The sequence below is a fragment of the Bolinopsis microptera genome, chromosome 8, assembly GCF_026151205.1.
Source record: "Bolinopsis microptera isolate Bmic1 chromosome 8, MBARI_Bmic_1.0, whole genome shotgun sequence".
Lineage (NCBI taxonomy): Eukaryota > Metazoa > Ctenophora > Tentaculata > Lobata > Bolinopsidae > Bolinopsis > Bolinopsis microptera.
In genome coordinates this window covers 307,662-319,715 of record NC_087079.1, presented here as the reverse complement: position 1 = coordinate 319,715, position 12,054 = coordinate 307,662, and the positions used below count along the sequence as shown (strand labels likewise).

At 34.2% G+C, this 12,054-nt stretch overlaps 2 protein-coding genes across 3 annotated transcripts in view; one reads left to right on the top strand and one right to left on the bottom strand.

The window, feature by feature from the left end:
• Positions 1 to 12,054, top strand: part of LOC134819942 (porphobilinogen deaminase-like) — a 102,579-nt gene that overhangs the window by 43,671 nt on the left and 46,854 nt on the right. The window lies entirely within an intron of this gene.
• LOC134819944 (transcription factor BTF3 homolog 4-like) overlaps positions 1 to 12,054 on the bottom strand; it is a 66,583-nt gene that overhangs the window by 49,895 nt on the left and 4,634 nt on the right. Inside the window, exon 1 of one of the 2 annotated variants that reach the window (XM_063830104.1) lies at positions 3,588 to 3,592. The exons of the other annotated variant lie outside the window; for it this stretch is intronic. The gene's annotated coding sequence lies outside the window, so the exon portion shown is untranslated. Of the gene's footprint in view, positions 1 to 3,587; positions 3,593 to 12,054 lie in introns of those variants that run through there. 2 annotated transcript variants of the gene reach the window in all.

The following is a 12,054-nucleotide window of genomic DNA, read 5'->3' as shown; positions in this document are numbered from 1 at the left end:
CAAGATCAGGCACTCAACAAATCAACTACCGAGAATAACCTAAGAATCTAAATCACTTATCGTGCCATCCTGACAGCACATTCCATATTTCACTGCCAACTAGCGCAAACCTATACTGATAAAACACCTACGACAGTATTATCAAGTAAAGAATTTGATATAAACGTTTAAGCTTTCAAATGTGTTTGCAGATCAGGGTCATCAGAATCAACTGATAAAATCTAGACGAAATAAATATGAGTTCGTTGACATGTAATTTGCGTGCCCTTCGGGGATTAATATTGATTATTACAATTATTATATATTTTGAGTAAACATTGACTGGTGTAAAAGCCAGCCCCAAACAAACAAACATAAAAAACAAGAGAGGGAGTGGCATGCCACATCCCTTGTAAGATGTTACGAAAATTTCAAGGAATTAAGTTTGACCCATATCTGTAATCCATAAAATTGTGGTGCAATTCTGACACGAATCATTTGAGCTATACTTTTAAGGCTTGCTATGGGCAGTTACTTCTGGGCCACCCTGTATATCTAAGGATCATCCATGTTTAAGATTTATTGAGAAAATTGGGAAGATCCGCCGTCTGTAGTCAAGTCTGTAAACTATATTGTATTAACGCAGATCGCACTAAATAAAATAAACAGGATAATAATTAATAAAAGTAAGATAATAATTAATAAAACTAACCTCCTTACGGACGACCTCCAGTAACACTGACTCTGAGACTGTGCTGCTGCTATTTTCACACAGCACATTCTCTAATATTGCACCTCTGAGAATAAATAACATCACAATATATATAGTATCATAATCAGTGCCCCTATTTGTTTAGTCAAAAACATGATTATGTTTTAGAGTAAACAAAAAGTAAAAAAGCATGAAACTGTGCTGTATATGAGTGGTGATTTCGCTCTGAAAATCAGGGACAGTAGCTCAATAGGTAGAGCAAGACACGCGATATGTCGAGGTTCAGGGATCATTCCCCAGTTGTCCCCTAGTTTTTCAGAGTTAATCATCACATGACACATATAGACAGCATGAGAGTAGGCCCTGCCATCTCGAAGTGATAAAAAGTAAATGGTATCTTATTTGCAAAACAATGTAGTTTGCCTCAGACTGGAATCGAATTTTTCAATTTTTATTTCTGCGACAACTTAAACGTTTAGCCGACGAATGAGCGCAGAATATTTGTTAGTCTTAATCATAATAACCAAGTATTACTTAATACATATAATGAAGTTAAGCAGTGTTGTTGAAATTCAAAGAGAAGAAATAAGAATTTTAATTGAACATTACGTAACAATCAGAACTGTTTAAATGTAAATGAAACTGCAGACAAAATATTATGATTGACTCACGTTTTTTCACATTTTGATGGGTTTTCTGAAGTAAAACATGTGTTAACGTTAATATATAAGACGATAACATGAATATATAACCGAAACTCATGATCCTATAATTACATAAGAGTCACATAAACAATAAAGTAAATTGGCCCGCACCCCTATACTATGTAATATGTACATTATATTATTATGCAGATTATGCACCCCAGTACAGCCATAACGCCCCTGTCACATGTAATGTGCACATATAAAGAGACCCTAACTGTACCCTTAGGCCCAAGAGTGCAACCCTAAGGGGTATTAGACACTGTGCTCAACTTGTAACTCAATTTTACAAAATTATAAAGCTGATTTTAATAATTCACGAGACAGTTTGGGCTTTAAAAACCGGAAAATTTATCAAAAAGTGACCTTTTGCTGATGCCTGATACTCATTTTAGCTCGCAAATAGAGTTAAAGAGTCGCGATTTTAAAAGATATGTAGGCCGCTTTTGTTGTTAACGTCGGAAGTGAGACTATAATAAAGGTTTACTGCTTAGTTTCGTGACATAATCAAAAGATTGTAAGTACGTGATCAGATACAATGCAGGATTGCACAATTTGGTGCTTCATGATACGTCATGAATACCTCAAGACTCACGTCTACGCACAAAATATATAACTGCACTGTTCATAACTTCAGTTGTTACTGATATTTTTGGATGCGTTACAAAAAATACAGATTATGGGATACTTGAAACGTTGTCATCAGCGTCGATAAAAATAAAACAGCTGTAAACGGTTCGCCGTGGTGCTATATGAGAAAAGAAACCGGACCATTACACTGATTTAAAAAATCCTGATATTGCTACCAGCAGGTTTCTGGTTATTAAATAATTTAAAGATGCTTCTCAAGCTGTGAAGCACAATTAAATCAGTTCTATGAATTGTTAAAAACTACTATAATAGTATACTGCACTGCAAACTCAGTAAAAATATTCTGACTAAGGTAATAAATAAATTAATTGTCTATCCTGAACAGTGCAAGTGGTCAAAAGTACTATGTCACCTGACTATAACTATTTACTTTTCATCCAACAAGTATTTGCTTAGAAGTATACTGTACAAACCCTTAACATCTAATATACTTCGTCAACTTCCATCTGTCTTCCAAGTTGGTTATCTGTTATGTAAATAAGAGCACGAAAAAAGATTTCTTAAAAACTCTGTTTTTTTTAAAAGTTTAATTTAATGATTAATTGATGTCATCTGTTATTACTATTATACTATCTGTAGGGGAACCTGGAACAGTTTGCAGACCTTCATGAAGCTGCCACACCCTCGCATGAACTTTAAGTCTGAAAAATCCTTCACAGTCACCAGAGTCCAAAGGTCAACCCTACAGTCACTGTAAATGATAAATTACGATCTCAAGACGTTTGTAATCAACAGCAATAACAACAGCAATCACTGAGTCGCCTTTTTTTGGGGGACATCCTGTAGTTTCCCTATTTATAGAGCATAACAAAGACAGCTGGAGTGAAAGTCAAAGATAAGTACAAAATAGCTGTGCTTGATAACAGTTGTGATCTCCCCAACAAATGCGTTGTGAGTTCTGATAATTAACATTTCCAGCATGACTAGGCCAAATACAGGCTAACTAACTAAAGTTTGTGAGAATAGAAGGGGTATTGTAAGGAGGTTCTATTGTAATATTAGGATGCAGTGAAACTATCGGACTACGATAAATGGGGATTTGCCACCCGCCCCATGGCAACATTAAAATATATTGACTCTGTTTCAAGATGATGAAAATCTTAAAAAATAACTGGCTACAATGAGCATTTTATTAACAATAAATAGTATGGATCGAAAACTTAAATTTTCAACAGACAATTATAGAAACCCACCTAGCAAATTCTACCCTGCTAAAAAGTTTTAAAACATAGTTTATTATAAAATTTAATATCTAAACAGTTACAACACTTCACAATACTATTAAAAATACTCATGGAACAAAACTCTGTTACATCGTTTCCTGTTAATATAAAACTCCGTTACAAATTGAACTGGGATATAAAGCATTAAAGCAGCATCAGTCATCACCCACCTGATCAATCATTTTCATTTCAAGTAAGTACTCTGATCAGTGACTGATTCAGTTTAACTCTACAATCTACACTCTACTTTTGTGCTGTTTACGAAATTAGTAGTAGGTGACATCTCTAAGATATGAATGTACTGTAAACTGGAAGTTACAAATTATTTGCAAAATCTGTTTAAAGATGTATTAAAAATAGATAAGATAACAGAATTGGACAGAAGGCTCTGATAACATATAATACACCATGTCCAATTTGATAAAGTTATAAAAAAAGAATAGACTCACCATTCTGGGTACTGGGATTAGGGTTCATATCACACATCCGTCAACCATCTGCAATCAAGTCATGGTGCAGGTCAATACCATTAAGGCTATAATAGAACAGTTAGCTGATTAGAATGTTTAATCAAATTTTAGATCAAAGTTAGGAGGGACCCAGTGGCGTAACGAAAAGCCCTGCTGACCCCGCTGTGCAGGGGGGCGCCGTCTTAGGGGGGCGCCAAATCGTCGTTTGAATGTGGGACAATTTCGAAAACTTAACTAAAGTACTAGCAAAACTGCGCGTTTTGCTCTAGATACACACTTTTTTAGAGATTTTACCGGCGTATTCTCTAAAATCACCTAATTTGTTCAATTTTAGGGAGGGGCACCAAAAGGGGAGGGGGCGCCAACAGGGGGGCGCTTTTTTCGGCAGGGGGGCGCCAACAGGCAACGTTACGCCACTGGAGGGACCCATCTTTAAACAAGAAGGGAATGCATCAATTGCTGTACCAAATTTGTGGGCCTCTATACTTTTTGGATCAAAGTGAGCATGTCAAATTAAATGTAATATTATATATAAAAAGTGTAATTGTATTGAATGGAGTATAACTGTTGTTGTGGGGCATAAATAGGGTGACAGTCAACTATAATAGAATATAGATCTATAATTGTATTTTAATGAACATAATGTTATTGGTAAATTTGAGGACTTAATTCGTTCACGTTTTCTTATAAAGGCTACAACACCAGCTTCTCTATCAAGGAATGTAAAGTGACCAAATACCAAAGAATAATGGCAGACAAAAATTTAAATTACAAATTTCATATTGATGACATTAAAAAGAAGGTTATGAAACGAGTTGGGGCTATGATTGAAATAAATTTTACCCATATCCAAAAAATTTTTAATTTCCTACATTCTCAATTTTTTCGTTTTCTGTGGCCCACTCGCTTCGCTCGCATAAAAAGTCTTTGTATTCGCGGCGGTTCAAAGATTTTTCATGGCGGATTCCAGATTCTCAATTTTACTTTTTTAGGGCCCGGAATGCTTTTTAATAGATAATCCTAGGTTACTTTTGGGGGCGAAGCCCCCGAAAATTTTGAAAATTTTGGAAATTTAAACTAGATTTGGCCTCCTGGAACGAATCTGACAATAGAGAACGATTTTAGCATACTATTTTCTGATTTCAATTTTTATTGGGATAAATTGTCTGCTCTTTCACTTAAATTCCTATTGAAATATTATCGAAAATTCTCAGAGTTGGCTCTCGAATTTCCTACTTTTTGTAAAAAATTTCCTACTTTTAAAAATTTCCTACATTCTTAGAATGCGAGAATGCGGGTTTTTGGATATGGGAAATTTTATATATTATTATATGTATAGGAGTAAGGGATTACTGCCTATTAAATATCTTATACATATTTGCCAATGCTCTGATGTTACCACAGTTACCATGTCGACTCAATTTACAATAGAGCTGACCCAAATTATGTCTCAAACAACTCATTTGTCCACTTTTACAATGTAGTTACTTAATAACCGTTTGCATCAGCTATCAATTGAGTAAGTTAAGAGATTCTCCTCCTAACACTGACCACTGTTGCATCCATGAACCCGGAAACTATGAATTGAAGTTCATTTTTCACAATTCAATAGATTTTCAGTACACTTGTAACATAAATATTTGACTTACAGTATCTCTAAATTTGTACTAAAGGATGCCCTTACAAGATGCTTGATCTTTTAACAATGCCCCTTCTATGGCCTGTGTATCTTTTAAGATTTAACAGTATATATACATTCAATTAAATCAAGTGATGCAATTGGTAGAGCACAATCAATTTTTTTGTGTTGCAATTGGCAGAGCACAATTCATTGCTACCAATAATATTTTTTTAAACATTTTAACAAAACACATGATCTACTCCATAATAGGGGCAGGGATTAGGTTGTATGAGACTTCTGATAGCTGAATCTCACGTTTGGTGTCCACCTTCTTTCCTCAGTACCCTCGTAGAGCAATAAGAGTTGTTGTTCTCAACATTGCAAATTTAACTACATATACTCTAAATTTATCAACACCATAACGGGCACAAAGAAGCATTACTAGCAATTGTGTCCTTTACCCTCCTACATAATTTGAACATTTTTGTGGCTAACTCATTGAACAACATCTGAATTAATATTTATTTAGTATTAAAAGATTCAGTAAGTTATCTTTTCATGTACGGTGTACACTGTAGATAGTAAATGCAAACCAAACTTTTTAGATCAGCCGCGCGCCAAACCAGTGTTGCACTAGGTAAAAATTGTGTTAATTTTGTACATTTTTGAGTGTAAATTAATTTATTAATTTATCACAAATTATTTTATTATATTATTATTAAATCTAAAATAGCTAATAATTTAATAAATTATTAACAGGCCCCTTAACGTGGGCAATAATATATATCAAGTGATGCAATTGACAGAGCACAATACACAGGTGACGGAAATTATCCACTGTTACCAATATTATATGAAATCTCAACAATCAAATATGTACAAATCTTCTCCATCACATGGGCAGAGTGCTAATCAGTAGACACTGTTTACTACTGACTGAATGGAAACCTACTTAACTCTTTGAATTGGTAGAACCTGTCTGGTTGCATGAACATTGGAGCTACTTTTAGATTAACTTAGATGATATTATTGCAGACTTAGGCTGCTTGGATGTATCACATCTCAACCATTGTTTAGTGTGTTACTTTGTTTTGGGCTTTATTTGCAATTTGTAAGCTTTACTGGTTTTATCCAAAAAATTGCAATTCCATTGATATTTATGTAACTTGAGTAACTTTTTCTACCAAGAACGTTCTCGATCGGGAATCGTCTTTCAATTATTTTGGGGAATATCTTGACTTGATATAACGACGTCGTCGTAATGACACAAGTGACTGATCAACCACTTTATTTGATAGTGTTTAAAAAAATAAAGAATGTATATTTTTAACTTGGGGTGTAAATATTTTTAAGGATTTTATTTTTCTATTTCAGATCTATCATGCTATTTGTTACTAAAATGCTCATTGTAGCCTATAATAATTAGATTTCCACATCATCATATGGGCAAGGATGAAGTTGAAAGAGACTTCTGATAGAGGGGTCTCATATTTGTAATTTCGAACTTTGTCTCCAGAGACCACCTTGGTCTCCAGAGATCACTTTTGAATTTAACTTAGCAAGTTTTAAACTCTGATGCATCTTATCGGACTTAACATGCGAGGTAAGACCAAATGATTTCAAATGGTTTCAATTAAATACAAACAAAATTGATTTATTGACGAACAGTTGAGTTGAATCTAATTGAGGTTACATGTTATCTTGTCACACCTTCTATCGTCTTCAACACTTCTCGAATGAAATTTAGGGAGTTGGATAAAGTCTTCAATAAGTCAGGTTACGATGCAAAAGTCCACGAGAACTGTTAGATTTTAGATTTACATTCAAATATATGTGAGAACTGTATCTGCTGCAGCAAACCTATTCGTGCTGGACACCAATTTATAAATTGCAATAAGTGTGATTGCATCATTCACAAGAGATGTAAAACACAGGAAAACATTGCCACTTTTAGAGAAAAAACTTACTGCTCAAATTGTATTCAAAATCATGATATAATTCGTTATAATCCATTCTATCAAGCACCTCACTTTTCAAACAACGAACTACTTGACAATGAACCTCACGACTATATAGACTCAATAGGTACAATCTCAAAAACTCTTGAGAACTGTCAATCATATTCTACTAAAAACTTCAACAACCTCATAAAGCAGATTCCTCAAACAACATCAAAGCGCATTTTCTCACACTACTTTCGAAATATTGATGGAAATGGTACTAACTTTGACAAATTGGCCTTAGAATTAACCTGCATAGACCACAAATTTTCTGTGATAGGTTTAGCAGAAACAAACATTGATCCCTGTAATAGTCAGCTGTACCAAATTAAAGACTATACTTCATGTTACCAAAAACGCTTCGTTTCTAATAAGACACAACAGGTAAAAAGTAAAGGAAGTGGAGTTTCTCTCTACATTTACAACTCCTTTAACTTTAGTGTGATTGAAAAGTTATCTGTTTGTACAGAGCAATTTGAGTCCCTATTCGTAACAATAAGTAATGCTCCAGAACCAGTAACAGTTGGAGTTGTATACCGCTCACCAAGCAATCCACTTGCTAACTTCAATGCACAGTATAAAGAAGTTCTTACTGCACTGAAAGGACATAAAGCATACATATTAGGGGACTTCAATGTTAACATAACCAATTTATCAGGCCCAGATGAAGATATATTCGAAGAAGTTATTTATAGTCACGGGTTCACGCCCACAATATCCATTCCCACACACCAAATGCCCCACTGCTCAAAAACGTGCATTGATAACATACACACTAATGACATTCACTCATCAACTATATCTGGAGTAATTCAGGATAGTGCTTCACATCACCAGCCCATTTTCTGCCTTCAAGTAATGAATTCTGATACTAGTTCGGAACAGAATAAATCACCTGAAAAAACAACCATTTATTATAACTATAGTAATGCAAACCTTGATAAGCTCTGTGAAGAAATTGAAAACGACATAGATACATTCTACCACAGATGTGACTCTTTTGAATCCTTCATGGATCTGTTTCAAGAAAAGATAGATATATCTTGCAAATTGGCTTCACCAAAAACCACCAAACGAAATAATATAACAAATCCATGGATCACAAACGGCCTTATCAACTCAGTGGAGAAAAAAGCCAGACTTTATTTCGAATGGAAAAAAACAAAAACATTGTTAATTCCAGATGGGGATCTGGAAAAACATAATGTTTACAAGGACTACTCAAAATATCTTAAAATTGCCATAAAAACTGCCAAAACCAGGTATTATGCTGAAAAGTTTGAGAAAAGTAGCCATAATTCCAAAAAAACCTGGCAAATAATTAACGAGCTTTGTGGCAAAAAGAAGAATCAGCTAAAAGATGACTTCATTATAGATGGAACTAGAGTAATTTGTAGGCGGTCAATTGCAAACAAATTCAATAGTTACTTTACATCTTTAGCTAGTAATTTAAATGAGAAGGTTTTGTCCGAGAACCAACTGTCTATCCAACCAATGCAATCATTTGTTGAGTTTATGTCGAAATCAGTCAACAGTTCAATACATCTAGAAGAAACTCATCCTGAGGAGATTCTTGAAATAATTCAAGAATTCGTTAACGGAAAAGCCAGTGATATACCAATAGCAGTTATCAAGAAACCGGCTCATCTCTTATCCAACATATTAGCAAATTTGTATAATACATGTATTCAAAAAGGCACGTTCCCATCCATATTCAAAATAGGCAAAGTAACTCCTATCCATAAAAAAGATAATAAAGAAAATATAGAAAATTATAGACCTGTGTCAATATTGCCAATCTTTGGTAAAATATTTGAAAAAATAATATACAAACGGCTTTATACCTTTTTCACTGCTAATGACATTCTCAGTAAGGGGGTGATGCAACGTCAATTAATGTCAATTAATGTCAATTAATGTCAATTAATGTCAATTAATGTCAATTAATGTCAATGTCAGTTTTGCAAAATTTTGGAATACTGACATTAATTGACACGATATTTTTCGACCAGAGATTATGTAGTTCTACCATATTTTTAGCACTTTAGAACGTTTATATCATCAATTTATGCACTACTATCACATATGGAAATATGAAATGTGAAAAAATTCAGATCATTAAACAATAAAACTAAAATAATACGGATTTCTGAAATTTAATTTTCTTAAATGGGCGTGGCCATCCAAGGGCGTGGTTCTCAACATCATCAGAACTTAAAACCCACATTAAACGAAATGCCTTGATGACATTTATATTTGAATAACGAATTTTAAACAGCTAACATTACTCCTTCATACTAAAAAAGCCGATTCTAGATATTTTACCTGTATAAGAAACCAATAAAATATGGGCGTGGCCAGTGGGGACCGAAGATGGAAGAGTTGGAAGCTGAAATTTTTTTTGGTGGTCTTTGAACCTAAGGATCAACAGATAAGAACATACTCATAATTATTCAAGGACATTTTGTTTTTTTGAACCGGTCTAACATACATAGACGTGAATATCTTGAATATTTATCAAATAATGATAATCTCAAATTTCAAGACAAATTAATGTCAATTAATGTCAATTAATGTCAATTAATGTCAATTAATGTCAATTAATGTCAATTAATGTCAATTAATGTCAATTAATGTCAATTAATGTCTTAATGTCAATGTCAGTTTGGGGTTTTTATGGAATACTGACATTAATTGACGTTGCATTCCCCCCCTCAGTAATGAACAATTTGGTTTTCGAAAAGGCCACTCAACCTCACATGCACTCCACAAATCAGTTGATTCAATCACAACATCAACATCCAGTGGTAATCATGTTCTAGGAATCTTTATTGACCTAAGCAAAGCTTTTGATACTCTTGACCATGGCATTCTCCTGAGGAAACTGGAAAATTATGGGGTTAGAGGTCTAGCTCTAGGACTTCTAAAAAGCTATTTATCCGATAGATCACAGTATGTTTCATTTCTCAACACTACATCAGAGACTATGAATGTAAAATATAGAGTTCCCCAAGGTTCCATACTAGGCCCTCTACTTTTCTTATTATATATGAACGACATAATAAACTGTTACAAAGGCGACGAATGCAAATTTGTGCTCTATGCTGATGATACAAATATATTTATCACTGGACCGTCCAACGAAGCAACATACTTGAAGGCCAATAAAGTTCTTGATTTCGTATGCAAATTCATGAGAAGTAATCTCTTACATATAAATATGTCTAAATGCTGCTACATACATTTTCTACCTGCATACGAATCTGATGAAACCTGCGCCAGGGTTAGGCCATATGCCAATGAATATGACAAATCACAAGGAATATTTATAAATGGACACAAAATTGTCAAGGTTAGCAACACCAAATTTCTTGGTGTAGTAATTGATGAAAAACTTAGCTGGGGCCCACATATAGAATATCTAAGAAAAAAAATTAGATCCACTACAGGAGCACTTAACAGGATTAAACATTCAGTTCCAGGGGAACACTACCAAAAAATATACTCTGCATTATTGGAATCACATCTTGCTTACGGAATAAGTGTTTGGGGCTCAGACCTCAAAGACCAACCAAACGATAAGCTGTTCATAACTCAGAAACGTTGTATAAGAATCCTTTTAGGAGACCTAAATGCATACCTCGACAAACATGCCACTTGTGCACGAGCCAGACCTTATACAAAACAGAGGTTAGGAGCTGCTTTTTTCGAAAAAGAGCACACCAAGCCCATTTTTAATCGACTAAAATTGCTTGCTGTTCAAAACTTGTACAAATACCACTGTATATCTGAGATATTTCGAATTATGAAATTTCGCACTCCATACTCGTTGTACTGTACTATAGACTCATCAAAACGTGATACAAGCAATGTCATAATCCTCCCAAGAAAAACCAACACTTTTCTTTATATAGCCTCCAAATTGTGGAATAGCATACATAAACGGATTCTAAATGAGAATGGGGAAATCCTCACTACCGCTACCTCTGTATCTTTGGTTAAATTACGCTGTAAAAGTATCATCCTGGGATCCCAATCCATCAACAATAATAACACCTGGACTTACCACAACTTTCACATCGCCCCTCACTCAGTCACAGACCAAACCATTTCATCACTCACTCACCAAATTGCCGACCCAATATCTACAGAAGTGGCGAAATTTTCTAGACAAATGATATTTCGATATTATTGCTGCAGCAGATACAAATACCAACATTATTATATTCCCAAACGTTTGAACCTTTAAATTAACTAGGAAAGTCAATCCTCAACTTGACTTTTACTGTTTTAAACAGATATGATGATAATAACTTAACTTATTATTATATATATTTTTTTTTACATACTCCTTCTTAGTGTGGTGACTTGGGGTCCATAAATATAACAATACAAGCTGATGAACCAAAAAGAACAACTGGGGTAGGTAGGTAGCCCTGGTGGGTGCGTAAACTTTACGGTCTGCTCTCTCCAAGATCAGCCTGCTTCTCCATTTTACCGTGAAGCCTAATTTCTAGTTTTTATAAAATATACAATGCAAGTGCAGGTTTACTAATCTTAATCTACTTAACAACTCAATAGCCCAAGTCACCATACCCGTAGTATATTCCATGGTAATAGAAGAGCTTTAAAGTTTTTCAAATTGTTGCTATAATTGATTTAAATAAAAATTTGTTGTTTTCTTTTTTTTTATA